Source organism: Xenopus laevis, chromosome 5S (assembly GCF_017654675.1).
Source record: "Xenopus laevis strain J_2021 chromosome 5S, Xenopus_laevis_v10.1, whole genome shotgun sequence".
In the NCBI taxonomy this organism is placed as follows: Eukaryota; Metazoa; Chordata; class Amphibia; order Anura; family Pipidae; genus Xenopus; species Xenopus laevis.
The window spans coordinates 51,583,050-51,593,696 of record NC_054380.1 but is presented as its reverse complement, the minus strand read 5'-3'; positions in this window follow the sequence as shown (position 1 = coordinate 51,593,696).

The following is a 10,647-nucleotide window of genomic DNA, read 5'->3' as shown; positions in this document are numbered from 1 at the left end:
GGCTGGCAGGAGGAATCATAGTCAAGGGTCAGGCAGAAGTCAAAAACCAGAAGATCAAAAGACAAAAAACACTTTAGCAGGAACAGTAAACTGAAGCCTAGCTTGGGCACTAACAAAATGTTGGATCAGGCTTTTAAAGAATAATTGGCGCCAAAAGATTCAAACCAGCGCTGCATAGTGACATCATGATGCTCAGCGTCACAACGCCAGCGTCAACACGCCCGGCGTCAAACGCCGGCATCAAATCACAAACGGGAAGTGCGCTCCTGTACACATGAGCGGACCTAGCGGTACGTCGGGAGGTAAATGAAGATCTCCCAGAGCGTCTTACATCCTGCCTAACAAACAGACATACCCCTCCTCATTTTCTATTGCCTCTGTCCCTCTGAAACAAAGTATAACTACTGATATTAACTTCCCAGTCATTTGACTCATTCAGCCATGTTTCAGCCACATCAATCAAATCAAATTCTCCCTCCAGCACCTCAGGCTCTTCCATTTTACCAGTCAGACTCCTAGCATTTGCAAACATACATTTAATACTAGTACCATACTGAACAAATGACATGTGGTCCTCCCTATCCTTAAGAGTACCTCCAACCAAATCTCCTCCCCCATTTTCCCTTCCTTTGCCCACTACCTCATCTAAACTGTTTTCCACGGAATCCATTACTGAACCCTCCCCCCAAACCTAGTTTAAAATCTCCTCTATCCATCTTCTCCCCCCAAAACAACTGCACCATAATCATTGAGGTGCAGCCCATCCCTGGCAGAGCATGTAGCCAACTGAGAAATCAGCCCATATAGTGCTTTGTAAAGTCATATATACATACATACATACATACATACAAGGGTGCCGTCTGATTGGACAGATGGGGAAACGGGATTTTGGTGTAAATGGATGACAGATTCAAACTCAGCACCACTGAAAACCCCTATGTTGTATTTGTTCGTACTCTATGAAATGATGAAATTTGATTAACAAGAGAAAAAAGCTGTTGTGACAGTTGTGGCAGGGATGAACAAAGTTTTGTGAACAGAAAACATAAAGAACATAAAGAATTCTAAACAAACTATCTTCTTCATATAAAATAAATACTCCGTCAATATGTGACTGTTTTGAAAACCATGTTTGGGGCATTGATTTTATGAGTAGCGGAGGGCTAAACTATTGCAGAATTAGTGGTATGCCCCAGCTTATAGGAAATCCATCATTATCCCTCCCTTTTGATTGAATAACTGCAATATGTGATGTTAGGTATCCCAAACCCAGAACAGGCCCCAAGGTCCTGGTCACAGCGAGCAAATGAACCGTACCTGTAACAGGATTGGAGAATAGGTCAAGACAGGCCAAATCAATACCCATTTAGGATATGCAGTACAAAATTAAGAGGAAAAAAGCATAGTCGAGGTCACAGGCTAGGTCAGTACACAAAATATCAGATAAAGACAGGATCCGATAGAATGGTTGAGGTACATGCAGGAGTCGGGACTGCAGCAGAAGGCTGGACAGGATCAGGAAGGATCAAATACTGGTCAGAATACACAGAAAATTGCACCCAGAGACTATGTGAATAGACCAACTTTGAATAATGACATAAAGCTGGCTCTTTAAGTATTTGAATTTCGCTCCTATCCACAATGACGTCAAACCTAAAAGCGCCAATGCGCATGTGTCATTCGGCGCCAGCGTGCAAAGGGGGAAGACGCATGTAGGCGTCCATGCTGCACCACCGCTAGACCACCAGGGATACTCACACAATAAGCCTGAAATTTTATTTTTAGCAATCCTTTATTTTTTGTGAGCTTGTTGATATACAGCATTTACATTTTTTATATGCAGGCTTTTAATTGCTGTCAGGTTGCTAGACCTAAATTCCCCTCACAAATCCTGAGCATTCTCTGAAAATTATTACAAAAAGTGCATATAAGTAAACTAGTTTTAGGAAAATTTTGCAAATAGTTTAATTTGCACCCTTTGCTTGATTTGTCCCTAAGAGCACGAGTTTAGAGATATTTTAACTTACACTTGCAATGGATTTTTTAATTTTTACACCACAAGGCAGGTGCTAATTGTTGCACTTTGATTTCATGATCTATACCCATGGGGGATGACATCAAGCTAAACTGGTGTCTCTCCTGTGGATTTATAGGGCAGAGTGAAAGAAACAATTGCTTTGCTGTGTAATGGAAGGCATGAACATTCATTGTGTGCCAAACTCAACTTAAATTGCCCATTGGTACATAACCCAAGTTTTTATATACACCAACGTTTTATGTATTTTACCTGTGGTCAATTTGTATGTGTTCCACTATTTGACAACACAGGTGTCAAAGAATATGGAGTCCAGATTCATTATATATGCTGGCTGTCTACAACATTTAATGTATTATTTTATATTGTGAAACTTTTGAAAAGTACACTTGTGCAGGGTTGTGCACATAGGTTGCACATAGGCACACAGTACTTCCCAGCTATCCTATGGAAAAATGTTGGGATCAACATTACCAATAAATAGCAAACTACTGTTCTAGCAATAAAACAGTACAAAGAACACACATTAATGCATGGATAAATAATCAGACACATAAAATTATTGTGCTTTTAAGCAAATGTTAAGTGGTATAAAATCCAGTGCAGTCTCAAGCAATACGTATAATTGAACTGGCAGTTCTAATTATATGTTTTTCACACTCATTAAGTAATATATAAGAAATTCAAATAACATATTTCATTTCACTTGCTGCACAAAGACTTACATAATGAAAGTTACATTCAAGGGATACCACCCCTTAAGTTAAACTCACTGGCATTTTACTAGATATCAATACTAATAGCAACCAAAACTATCCAAGACTAAACAGACTTTTTTTGTGAGTTACCCAGTTTAGGTCCTTTTCCCGGCCAACTGTTACTACATGGAATTCCCCTGGTTTTGTCATCTCCACATCTGCATGCGAAGTGAGCATTCTGATCCATTGAATGGCATGTGCACATGTGCATTCAGTGAAATCAGTGTAGCTTTGTGTTTATGCGCAATGATGTAATCGGGATAATGATATCACACCCACAATTTTCACCAATGTGTGCCAAATCCCTCAGTAAGCTAATGTCAGGGTTGACAGTTTCAAGAAAGAAAATAAGATAGATAATTTATAGGCCTGTGAAGCATGTGGGGAACAAAAGTCTTGGCTGAAGAAAAGATGGCTTCTTAAGCAGCTCAGAAAGGGAAAACATATACTACTATCAATTGCAGTTACATTTACAATATATAAAATTTAGGGGTATATTTCTAAAGGCTCGGCTTATTATGTGACAAAACTGCTTCAAATGCTATAATATTCCAGTTAAAACAAGGTCTGTTGGGCTTATTAAAGTAGTTTGTGTAAGAAATGCCAGGAGATCCCTGACTCTCCTTACTTCCTGGCACGTCTCTCCTTGCATTTGCTGGTGCGCCTCGGGATTGACGCTGGCATTGGTTCCTTGGCGGGGACGCATGCACCTGGAATGTAAAAATATCCAAGCCACTTATACCCTTAACGGGACTGCACTAGGCAAATCCATCCTTTGGGTCCTTGTAGATAATAAACTTGGCTGTAGCAGGCAATGGCAGTCAGCAGCATCAAGGGCAAATAAGGTATTGAGCTGTATTAAAAGGGGCATTGATTCCTGGGAGGAGGGGATCATTCTTCCACTGTGTAGAGCACTGGTAAGGCCCCCATCTAGAATACGCTGTTGTCATGAGCGCCGGAGCTCCGGGCGGCGCGTCTTTCCTCTTCGGCGTCGCTCCCAAAATCTTTGCGCCCATGGCCGTCACGGCGCAGTGACGTTTCGGTGTCAGACGATGCGTGCCGCGTCAAATTGGTGCTAAATTTTAAATAAAAGTGTGCCCCGTGTAATGATCCTTGCCCAAGTATAGGAATTATCTAGCGTTCCTGGGTGCTTTATCATTGTTATATTCTGGACTTTGAACCCCTGCCTGGACTTTGACCTTGAATCTGCCTGACCCTTGTCTGTACCTTGACCCTGAACTTTGACCCCTAAAAGGCTTCCTCCTTGGTCCTGACACTCCCGCTGGGAGCCGATAGGCCCCCTGACATTATACTTGGGCCATGGACCCTACTGAGGAAGCATGATGATTTCGGAAGGGCCTTTCGTGAACTGCATTCTCGAATGGAGCGGAGGCGTACGAATCGCGGCAATCCTATGTCGGACAAACGCTGGAGGCAATTCTGGAAAAGCTATCCATGCTTACGCCAACTACATCAGCGCCAGTTCATGTTGCCACAGCTGCGGCCTCACAGTCTTCCACTACTGGTCCACGTATTCCGGCACCGCCTCTCTACAGTGGTGATCCCCAAGCCTGTCGTGGTTTTGTGAACCAGTGCCAGATCCGGTTTTCCCTGCAACCCTTTGAATTTGACTCAGAGCTAGCTAAAGTGGGATTTGTAATTACTCGTCTGGCTGGAAAAGCGCTGGAATGGGCATCTCCAGATTGGGAGAAAGAGTCTCCTTTAATTTATGATGCCAAGGCTTTCCTTCAAGAATTCCGGACGGTGTTTGATGCTCCTGGTCAGGTTGCGACCGCATCTTCCCGCATGTTCCAGATTCTTCAAGGGAATCGCAGCATGGCTGAATATGCTATCGAATTCCGTACGCTTGCCGCTGAGACTAGTTGGAATAATGATGCCTATCATGCTGCTTTCTACAATGGCCTCTCTATCCGCCTAAAAGACGACCTGGTCTCCCATGAATTACCCACACAAGTAGAAGACCTTATTGCTTTGGCTGTCAAGGTAGACACTCGGCTGAGAGAACATCAAGCAGATAGGGACCGAGTCAAGAGATTTCAACCCACGCTGACTCCTTGTTTTCAAAGACCTCTGTTGCCTCCTTCTCCCCAGCAGACTTCTGTAATTCCGCCGGAGGAACCTATGCAGATCGGAAGAGCACTGAGCAGGAGAAACTCCGGTGGTCAATCTCACTTTGCCAATTCCTGTCCTATGAGGCCTAAGGGTTCCTTTCCCCAAGGTAAAGCCAGGGTAACGCGAGTTGGGGGCGTTACTTCTCAATCTCAAGGGAACTCTCACAGTTTCTTCTGCCTTTTCAGAATCAGCTGGCCTCTAAGACAATTTTCGGCTCTGCCTTCATCGATTCTGGGGCTGCTGGGAATTTCATGGACACTCTTTTTGCCAAGTATATGGATGTTCCCCTATATCCATTGTCTACTCCCCTTTGGGTTACTGCCATTGACAACAAGCCTCTTACGTCCGAGTTTATCTCCATGACGACCGGTGAGTTACCTGTGCAGGTTGGGACTTTGCATAAAGAAAAGTTATCGTTCCTGATTATTTCCTGCCCTTAAGTTCCTGTCATCCTGGGTCTACCCTGGCTTCGTCTGCATAACCCCACCATTGATTGGTCCTCAGGACAGATATCTCATTGGAGTCCATTCTGTCAACAGCACTGTCTTCCAGCGAATCCCCTCCAGAGGGTGAATGTCTCTTCGATGGATCTGAAAACTCTGCCATCCTTCTACAAGGAATTCTCTGACGTTTTCTGTAAAAAGTCTGCAGAATTTCTCCCTCCTCATCGACACTATGAATGCCCGGTCGATCTCCTTCATGGAGCTATGCCCCCCAGAGGTCGCACTTATCCGCTCTCTCCTGCAGAGACTACCGCCATGAAGGATTATATTCAAGAAAATCTCTAGCGGGATTTATTCGTCCTTCTACCTCTCCGGCAGGAGCTGGTTTCTTCTTCGTGGAGAAGAAGGATGGTAGTCTGCGACCCTGCATTGATTATCGTGGACTTAATAAAATTACGGTTAAAAATCTATATCCTTTGCCTTTGATTGCAGAACAGCTGAAAGGGGCTAAAATCTTTACAAAGTTGGATATACATGGGGCGTACAACCTCATCCGCATACGTGAAGATGACGAATGGAAGACGGCCTTTAACACTCGAGATGGGCACTATGAATATCTCATGATGCCCTTTGGCCTCTGTAATGCCCCCGCCGTCTTTCAGGAATTTGTGAACGACATATTCAGGGATCTCTTGGGAAAACCGTGGTTGTGTACCTAGATGACATCCTGATCTTCTCCAGGGACCTAGAAAGTCATCGCTCCAAGGTAAAGGAAGTACTCTCTCGTCTGAGGAAGAACTCTCTCTTTGCCAAACTGGAGAAATGTGTCTTTGAGATGTTCGAAATCCCTTTTCTAGGTTACATCATCTCCCCACAGGTTTTCGAGATGGATCCTGTCAAAGTGTCTGCAATTCAGGAGTGGCCCCTTCCGCTGAGTACTAAGGCGATTCAGAGATTCATTGGATTTGCCAATTATTATCGACAGTTTATTAAGGGGTTCTCCTCTCGCATTGCTCCTATCCTTTCCCTTATACGAAAAGGGGGTAAACCTAACTCTTGGCCCCCAGGTACTGAAGCATTTCAGTCCCTGAAGGATGCCTTCACTTCTGCCTCAGTTCTCCGTCATCCTGATCCAGAATTACCCTTTTTTATTGAGGTGGATGCCTCTGAAGTTGGAGCTGGGGCTATCCTGTCCCAAGGACATTCTGCCGATGGGAAACTACATCCTTGTGCCTATTTCTCCAAAAAGTTCTCTCCTGCAGAGCAGAATTACGATGTGGGGAATCGTGAACTCTTGGCAGTCAAGCTTGCTCTCGAGGAGTGGCGTCACCTCCTGGAAGGATCTTTGATCCCGGTCACGATCTATACTGACCATAACAATTTAGAGTTCATACAAGCTCTCAAGAGATTGAATCCTCGACAGGCAAGGTGGGCTCTCTTCTTTTCCCGCTTCAACTTTATACTGACTTATCGCCTCGGCGCCAAGAAACGTAAAGCTGATGCTCTTTCCCAAAGCTTCTCCCCGGCTGATCGGTGCTCTGAAAAGCAAGAACCTATTGTTCCTCCTGTCAAGATCATTGCATCCCTGTTTCCTCAATTGGCTGAACAAATCTTGGCTGGCCAGTCTTCTGCTCCTGCTAATACTCCCATTGGGATGGCGTTTGTACCCTGTGAGCTTCGTCTGCCCATCCTACAACAGACTCATTGTTCCATACAAGCTGGACATCCTGGTCCAGAGAAGACTCTAGAATTGCTACGACGTCTAGTTTGGTGGCTGACTATTCGTAAAGATGTCAAAGACTTTGTTGCAGCCTGTACAATTTGTGCCACTTCCAAGGCTAGCCATACTCGCCCTAGCGGGTTATTACAACCTTTACCCATTCCCTCTCGTCCATGGACTCACTTAGCAATGGACTTTATCGTAGAGTTACCTCCCTCAAGAGGGAACACGGTGATCTGGGTAGTTATTGACCGCTTTAGCAAAATGGCACATTTCATTCCCCTGCGAAAACTTCCCTCTGCGATGCACCTTTCCCTCTAAGTTTCCTCAAAAGCCTGGTCCAGTGGCCCCCCATGGGGAGGGGGGTACTGTCACGAGCGCCGCCCGGAGCTCCGGCGCGTCTTTCCTCTTCGGCGTCGCTCCCAAAATGGTGGCGCCCATGGCCGTCACGTCGGTAGCGGCACCGGCACAGTGACGTCACAGCGCGGTGTCAGACGATGCGCACCGCGTCACAACGCCTGTGCCAAAGTGGTGCCAAAGTATAGGAATTGTTATCTAGAGTTCCTGGGTGCTTTATCATTGTTATATTCTGGACTTTGAACCCCTGCCTGGACTCTATTCTGATCCTTTCTGCCTGCCTTTGAACCCCTGCCTGGACTTTGACCTTGAATCTGCCTGAACGATTTTATATTCCAGGGCTTCGGTCCTGAAGAGTGCTCTTGGGAGAAACTCTAAGTTTCCTCAAAAGCCTGGTCTTGGTGGTCCAGTGGCCCCCCGTGGGGAGGGGGGTACTGTCACGAGCGCCGCCCGGAGCTCCGGTGCATCTTTCCTCTTCGGCGTCGCTCCCAAAATGGTGGTGCCCATGGCCGTCACGTCGGTAGCGGCGCCGGCGCAGTGACGTCACAGCGCGGTGTCAGACGATGCGCACCGCGTCACAACGCCTGCGCCAAAGTGGTGCCAAAATTGAAATAAAAGTGCGCCCTGTGTAATGATCCTTGCCCAAGTATAGGAATTGTTATCTAGAGTTCCTGGGTGCTTTATCATTGTTATATTCTGGACTTTGAACCCCTGCCTGGACTTTATTCTGATCCTTTCTGCCTGCCTTTGAACCCCTGCCTGGACTTTGACCTTGAATCTGCCTGACCCTTGTCTGTACCTTGAACCTGAACTTTGACCCCTAAAAGGCTTCCTCCTTGGTCCTGACTCTCCCGTTTGGAGCCGATAGGACCCTGACAGCTGTACAGTTTTGGCCTCCAGTGCTCAAACAGGAAATTATTGAATTACAGAGGGTACATAATAATAATCACTCATTCCGATTAGAATTCCGCCTAAATATTCGGAAAGGGTTTTTTTTTATAGTGAGAGATAGTGTGAAGATGTGGAATTCTCTCCCTGAACCAGTCATACTGTCTGATACATTAGAGCTTTAAGAAGGGGTTGGATGTTTTTTTTAGCAAGTGAGGGAATACAGGGTTATGAAAGATAATTCATAGTACAAGTTGATCCAGGGACTAGTCTTATTGTCATTTTGGAGTCAGGAAGGAATTTGTCTTTCCTCTGAGGCAATTGGAGAGGCTGTAATGTTGCATTTTATGGACATGTGTTCTTTTTTAACCTAAATAACTATGTCACTGAGCCTAGGGTCGCAAAGGGTTTTTGTAATAGAGCATGAAAGAACAGACTTAAGGGAGTCCATTGGCAAAATCTAATATTTTAGCCATTTCAGTGAAGTTCCTGATTTCTAGATGGATAGATGATTTTGCAGAAACACTGAAAGTGTACGTGCCCTGGACTGAATTTTCCTGGAAGATGCCTCTTCAGCTGGAAAGGCTGGTGCTTTGGGAGACAGAAACTGAGCGACAGCGCAGGAGCATCCCGGAGACAAGTTATTCTCTGCCATCCACCAGTGTAGAGTGTGTCTGGGTATCTGAATTATGCAGTTAAAAGGAGGTGTTCCTGTCCTTCCTTTTAGTTCTAGTTCTACAGACCCTTGTGGATAAAAGGACAGAAATGGCAAAGTGCACTATAGCTCTGTATTTTGTGGTTTTGATTTTGGCGAGAAAGGCCCAGTGAGCTTGAGAGTTGAACAAGACTTCTAGGAAGATAATAGACAGGAAGAGGTAATGCTTTGAGATGCTTATAATCTAGCTGTTATATATAAGACTGCATCCATCATTAATAGAAAAGTAATTGAATGCAACCTCTAGGAACCCTTGATAGCTCCTGGATCCATTATCAGCACTCCAGTTATATGCATAGATATCTGAGATCTGCACTAGATCCTGAAGCACACTGAACCAAAGGCATATATTTAAGTGAATTAAAATTTAGATTCATAATAGATAGATATTAGAGTGATATTTCCCTGACACTAACATAAGAGGGAAATACCTAAAATAAGAAAGGGAACAAATCTTCACAATTATTGGGCTGTTAGAGCAAGCCCTTAGCCCTGACAACAGTAGTATGTAATGTGCTTGCCTATTTAGACACTCTGCTTTTTTTTTTAATTAATAGAATCCCTAACCCACTGAACATTTGTTTGGTGAAGAAGGATCAGGGAATGACTAAGAAAATTGTTCAGACTAGATGCACCACTAAACACTTAGGTGCACATTTACTTAGCTCAAGTGAAGGCATAGAATAAAAAAAAACTTTGAATTTCCAATGATTTTTTTGGCTACTTCGACCATTGAATTGGCTACTTCGACTACGACTTTGAATCGAACGATTCAAAGTAAAAATCGTTTGCCTATTCGACCATTCGATAGTCGAAGTACTGTCTCTTCGGCCCCCTACTTCGCCACCTAAAACCTACCAAGGTGCAATGTTAGCCTATGGGGAAGGTCCCCATAGGCTTCCTAACAATTTTCTGATCGAAGGAAAATCGTTCAATCGATAGATAAAAATCCTTCTAATCTAACAATTTTTCGTGCGGTAAATCCATCGACTTTGATATTCGAAGTCGAAGGATTTTACTTAGATAGGTGGCGAAGTAGGGGGCCGAAGAGACAGTACTTCGACTATCGAATGGTCGAATAGGCAAACAATTTTTACTTTGAATCGTTCGATTCAAAGTCGTGGTCGAAGTAGCCAATTGAATGGTCGAAGTAGCCAAAAAAATCATTCGAAATTCAAAGTTTTTTTTTTATTCTATGCCTTCACTTGAGCTAAGTAAATGTGCCCCTAAGTGTTTAGTGGTGCATCTAGTCTGAACAATTTTCTTAGTCATTCCCTGACCCTTCTTCACCAGTGTCAGGGAAATATCACTCTAATATCTATCTATTATAGATAGGTGCCCCTTAAAGAAGCGCAATTCAAGTGTCTCTTGAGATCAAAAACCAAGACTTAGGCATTCATCAACTACTGCTGATAAATTACTCTCCAATACACTGTTTTAGTTGTCTATGCAGTACCATCAACAACCCAGTGGGACCTTGGAAGATTTACTCAACTTTTAATGAAGTAACACAAAGAGACTGCAGATAAAGGATCTTTGGGAAGCAACTGCAGAGGTTTAATATCTGAGGCAGTATCCCAATAAAAATTAAGAAAAGG